Source organism: Xyrauchen texanus, chromosome 30, assembly GCF_025860055.1.
Source record: "Xyrauchen texanus isolate HMW12.3.18 chromosome 30, RBS_HiC_50CHRs, whole genome shotgun sequence".
Lineage (NCBI taxonomy): Eukaryota > Metazoa > Chordata > Actinopteri > Cypriniformes > Catostomidae > Xyrauchen > Xyrauchen texanus.
In genome coordinates, this window is record NC_068305.1 from 18,724,490 (window position 1) to 18,730,615 (window position 6,126).

The window sequence follows — 6,126 nt, forward strand, 5'->3', positions numbered from 1 at the left end:
AATTAAAAGGTCCAACCTGGATTAGGTCAGTTTTTGAGTGTTAAAGTAACACCCATACTCATTTTAAACAGGGATGTCAATTTTAAATTTGACTGACCTAGTCCCAAATATGTGACGCTATAGAGCAGCGTTTCTCAACGAGGGCGGTACCGCCCCCTAGGGGGCGTTTGGACAGTGTTGGGGGGCGGTGTGAACGAGGCAGCAGAGAGGGGGGCGCTCAGGCACAATTGGGGGGCGTTACTCAGAGGTAATCAACAGGCGGCCTGCGCAAAAATCTTTTCAGCTCTTCTCCTTAGCCTATGTCTTCGTCTTGCTCGGATTACTGCTGCCACTTCACCAGGAGGATATGCCAGGAGAGCCGCTTCCTAAGTTACACATGCTTTTAAGAGGCGGAGAATTTTCAGCGCAAAATAGAGGCGCGCTTTCACCGGCTTTTTCTGTACATAACGCGGAATACAATTAGGCGCAGTTTACGCTTCCCCTCCCATCTATTTATGTGACACTCCCACTTTCCCCTTGTCCATCCCATGAATGCATATGCATGACACGAAAAGCGCATTTTGCCATTTTCGATTGCGACAGGCAATCTGCGCTTTCATCTCGGAGCGTTCCGTTCGTACATACCTCGCCATGGATTTATGCGCACTTTGCGAAACAAATACGCCTGAAGTGGGCGCAAAAGCGTTAGTACATCTGGCCCTGAGAATTTTAATTGTAATGTGATGATCGGGTGCGGATATCTAATCGGAGAAAATCATTGGTGATGGTGAGTTTGTTTTTAACAGCTGATTCGGGTGACGTTAGAGCTGATCCGCGCATCTCTACTCTGCAATGTGTAATTGGCCGATGGGAATAATAAAGTGATAATTGTCTTTGTTCGTCATTTGAAATCAAATGACCGTTTTTAGGCTATTCAAATTTGAAGCCTAGTATATATTGCCTAAATTGAGTGCGCGAACGACCGCTGCTTTTTCATTGGCCATTTAGGTTAGTTACGTTATTGTTCACGTGATTGGTTCATCTTAAAAAAAATTGTGTGTGAGCCTGAATTTGTTTGAATTTCTAAATACATTTGCAATACCTATCAAACAATCCATGTGTTTTTGCATTTTTTTCCAAACACAATATTACTCAACTTGAGGCTTTTACATGTAGTTTAAATACAATAAGAAACTTCTGTTTCAGTTTTTTTTTTTTACCAAAAACTCAGGCTTCAGGTATCAGTGTTGCAATTGTTTGGCTGTAATAGTATTTCTGAAGTGTTTTTGTTTTTTTTTAGGGGGGGGGCGTTAAGAGGATCATGAAGAGGTCAGGGGGGCGTTTGTTCAAAAAAGGTTGAGAAGATGCTTAAAATCTGAGCTATCTTTCACAGTCCATATTTTATAAGTGATGCAAATCACATCCTCTTACAGAGTAATATTGAGTAATACTTACTCTTCAGCCAATGGAAGACAACAGAACACCCCAAGAAAACGATCTGAAAAAAGACAAATATAATAATAATATAAAAATTAAAATTAGAACAATTATTCAAATCCACAAAATTACACTATAGATAGAAGAGATACTAAGACCTGCGAGACCTGATCATACTCGTCACTTTATGTGGTGTAAAAGGTTTAAAATGGGTAAATATGATCTATGATCTATGCACTTCGTGTGATATATTGATTTTATAAATACATATAGGAGCCTTTTTTATTCAATACATTAAAGCTGTCTAAATTCAGGGGCATCTGACAAAGAGTGTTTATTAACAGTTTCCCTCAAATGGCCAAAGTTTTGTGTCACTTCACAATACATAGCTGTGATGTTCTTTTATTGTATGTGAAATAGTTTTGAATTCATTCATTCAGCCTCAATAGGCGCATAACATAATTGTCTTCAACCACATATTCAGTTAGAAATAAACCTTCATTGTGCAAAATTGATTTAAATAAAGAAATTGCATTAATTGAACCAAGTTATGGTATCCTATAAATCCTACAGACAACATTATTTATTAAGTTTAAAAAAAAATAAAATAAAAATAATAATTGGGGGGGGTTGCCTTTGTTGGACAGTTACAGTGAAGACAGTTTCAGAAATTAACTCATCAAAATATTTTTTTAGAATAATATTACACTATAGGCTGTTACCAATCAAATGAAATCAGCACGGTATGTGTCATCGGTACGTAGAATGAGGTTATCCACCTCTGGGTAAGTCACCTGCACCAGAAACCCCTCTGAGTGCATTAATCGCACCCATTATATCCAGAGTACTGCTTTATCTTTTTACCATTGCTCTTGCAGGTGCATCACAGACATCAAATATTATTTTTATTTGTTTTCCCTCCAAACCATTGTTGAGGAGTTCTTTTATGGCTTCCTCAACAAAATCCAAATTTGTTGGTTTGAAAGTGAAGGTGGTAACCACATAGTTTTGCCCATCTAGTGTTAATTTCTTAAACCTCATACTGGGGCATTATGCAGTAGTTGATGTAAAATAGAGTGTGAACATAAATTCATTAAATATGTTTACAGTCAGGGTTGGGGATTAATGGAATACATGTAACAGGATTATGTATTTAAAATACAAAATATAAGTAACTGTATTCCACTACAGTTACAATTTAAATAATTTTTAATTATAATACAGTTACATTCTAAAGTATTTTGATTACTGATCAGATTACTATGCATTTTAGTGTAATTTGTTTCATTTTTAATATTTAGTCCTTTCAGATGAAAAACATTTATACATATAAATGATGTGATCCAAACTGCATTTGAACAGTGGTGAAACACTTTCTTATGATGTGTTTACATTCTGGTTTGAAGTAAGTTTGGAGCAGAAGAAACAGAAATTTATCTTGTCAATTGTCAGCTTTCCGCCAAGCTAAAATGCTATTTCTAGCCATTTTACATGCACATTTTATCAGCCCCAATCATATTTTTTTTATCAATAAAGTTCACGTTGGATCATAATATCTTTTTTTTTTCTAATAAGACCTTTGATATTAGGGCAAAAATCATATTCTTGATAATAATTTTTGTACTGTTTTCCTGTACAAATATCTAAAAGTCTTTAAAACAAGATTAGTTGATTAATCTTGTTTTAGAAACAACTCTGCATAAGATATTTAGGTTTTTCAGAGAATGTATTTTTAACATGTGTATTTTGTCTTACTGTACTGGCAGAGTTTTTACAGTCAAAACAAGTGTAAAAAAACTACCAGTGCTTAAGTAATCCAAAGTAATCCAAAGTAATTAGAATACATTACTGACCTTGAGTAATCTAACGGAAAACATTACAAATTAAATTTTACAGCATGTTTTCTGTAATAATACATTTCAACAGTTACCCTCCCAACCCTGCTTATAGTTTGTGTAAATTAAATGGCAATTGCCTAGATAAAGGCACATATGGAGAGATAGACCAGTTATTAGGCCTTTTTTTTCTTAAACAAGGGCTATTTTAATATTTTCAATAAACACCAAAACATCAATTGCCTCAATATTTGAGGATTAACTGGTTAAAGTGACTAGGTTATGTAATGGGATTGAATGCAATGTACAGTTAGGTCCATAAATATTGGGACATCGACACAATTCTAATCTTTTTGGCTCTATACACCACCACAATGGATTTGAAATGAAACGAACAAGATGTGATTTAACTGCAGACTTTCAGCTTTAATTTGAGGGTATTTACATCAGGTGAACGGTGTAGGAATTACAACAGTTTGAATATGTGCCTCCCACTTATTAAGGGACCAAAAGTAATGGGACAGTTTAACAATCATAAATCAAACTTTCACTTTTTAATACTTGGTTGCAAATCCTTTGCAGATCTGAAATTGGTGTTTAAGATAAGACAATGCAGTGTCAGGGGCTCTTCCAGGAGGGGGAGGGGGTTCTCATCTAGAAAGTTACTGAGGGAAAAGTATAAGGACAAAAGGTGGGAAAAGGCCCAATAAAGACTTACATTTAGACTTGTTCCTCAGACAAAGCTTTTTATGGTCCTTGATATTAATATCTCGACTGTCCCATACTCCTTTTCACTGTATGTAATAGAGTACATTATTTTTGCTAAATATCGTGATCCACAGATGATGTATCGGTTCAACTGAGACATATCCAGCTGCAGACCCGCAGCACCACCAGTTTCAGAACCCCAGTTTCAGAACCCCAGTTTCAGAACCCCAGCGCCAGAACCTGAAGTGAGGGGCGGAGTTATTGACAATGAGACAAGCATGGCGGAGAGCATGGTGAGTTTTGTAACGTTGTCTAACATTTTTGAAATCATGTGGTGAAAAATTATCGCATATATTAAGTTCAGCGTTTATCTGCTAAATATTTAATTTGTGCATAACTTTATCATCTTAATGAAGCTTGAATATGTTGTCATACTTTATTGTATTAAGACATTGTTTTGATATAATTAAACCAATGATTGGTGTGGTGGTGTTTTTATTTTAATTTTTTAAAGTTGTTAAATACGGAACAAGGAAGAATTTTTTTAATTTGACGTTTACAGAGATAATGTTCCTTAATTTTTGCTGTTTTCCAGTATGCTCTACATCTTGTCTTGGGAGCACCCTTTGATTTTACATCTGTAAGTAATTACCAGTTCAAGTAATTGACCTTTATGATGTTGTAGCAGTTGAAATATCAAGATTTCTCTATTTTTGTCTTCCAGTGCCACTTTCCAAACATACGGAGATGGTGGGCTTATTTTTCTGGAGAACTTTGGGGTTTTCTCTGAAAGGTAGATACTGGACATTTACTCCAGCCCACCGTTACATTTGCACCCTCTTCTGATTAATTTTAAATGAACCAAGATATATATTCCAGTGCAGAAACCCTACAAGAGTCCCTTCCATGTGAAGAACAAGCTACGCTTAGCAGCAGTGAGGTGTGTGTGTGTGTGTATATATATATATATATATATATATATATATATATATATATATATATATATATATATATATATATATATATATATATATATATATATATATAAATTTATTATATGTTAAGAGATTATATATGTCACATTTATAAAGTCACATTTTCCTTTAATATTCTGTAATGAAGGAGCTCCCAATAATCCGGCACATGAAAGAAGCTGTGAAATGGCTCCATTCCAACAGCCATCTGCTCAGGGGTCCAGTGGAAGAGCCTCTTTTCATTCGAATGAATGAAGACCACAAGGAAAAGGCCCGCAACAATCTCCTGGAACAGTCAGAAGCTTCCAGAGAGCCCTTTCTATTTCATTTTGTGTTCAGGGATTACATGGAGTTATTTTTACAATAATATCAATTATATGAGGCCAATAATTGATACATTTTAAGTTTAATTTGTACAGGATTGTCATGATAAAATGGGCCTAGGGGTGAATTGGTCATTTGTTGTATATATTTTTATTGTTTCTTTTAAAATTATGCTGAATTTTCTCTCTTTTTTAGTTTTTTGACATGTTTTATTTTACATAAAGAAAAATGCATGCTGCACATGTTCTTGTGAAATAAAGTATATTTTATATAAAATGCCCATAAGTTTCAAGCATTTTTTTCACCATCATGATCAGGAAGTAACTCTCATAATACAATGAAACGGATAACTATATACAATTATATTACACAAGATCAATGTTTTAAAATGCTTATTGTACTGTACCTTAAAGAATCATTATAACATACGTATAAAGTATGATGTTTCGTTTGTAATAAAAGCAAAATACTCTCCAAAACGTTAGGTGGCGCTACTCGGTTTCGAACGTAAGCTCCGCCCCTCACTTCAGGTTCTGGCGCTGGAGTTCTGAAACTGGGGTTCTGAAATTGGTGGTGCTGCGGGTCTGCAGCTGGATACTATTGTCAGGTTCTGGCGCTGGGGTTCTGAAACTGGGGTTCTGAAACTGGTGGTGCTGCGGGTCTGCAGCTGGATACTATTGTGGTTCAACTTGACAGTTCTCCTTTAAGAGCAAGTGACAAATATCTTCACTTTAACGCAGTCAAAACACGTGTACATGCGACTTTTAATGTTTCCGTAAATATAACACAGAGTGGATAAATTTACATTTTCAAACAAATACAAGTTGGATATAATAAGATTTTCAAACAAGTCAACAGTTACAACCATG

The 6,126-nt window shown here is 35.3% G+C and overlaps 1 long non-coding RNA gene across 1 annotated transcript; it reads left to right on the forward strand.

Annotated features, from left to right (window-relative positions):
- The first annotated feature begins 616 nt into the window (after positions 1–616).
- Positions 617–4,743, forward strand: LOC127624457 (uncharacterized). The gene is made up of 4 exons (XR_007968163.1): positions 617–766; positions 4,094–4,252; positions 4,555–4,599; positions 4,684–4,743. It is a non-coding gene; the product is annotated as an uncharacterized LOC127624457 (long non-coding RNA).
- Positions 4,744–6,126: the final 1,383 nt, after the last annotated feature.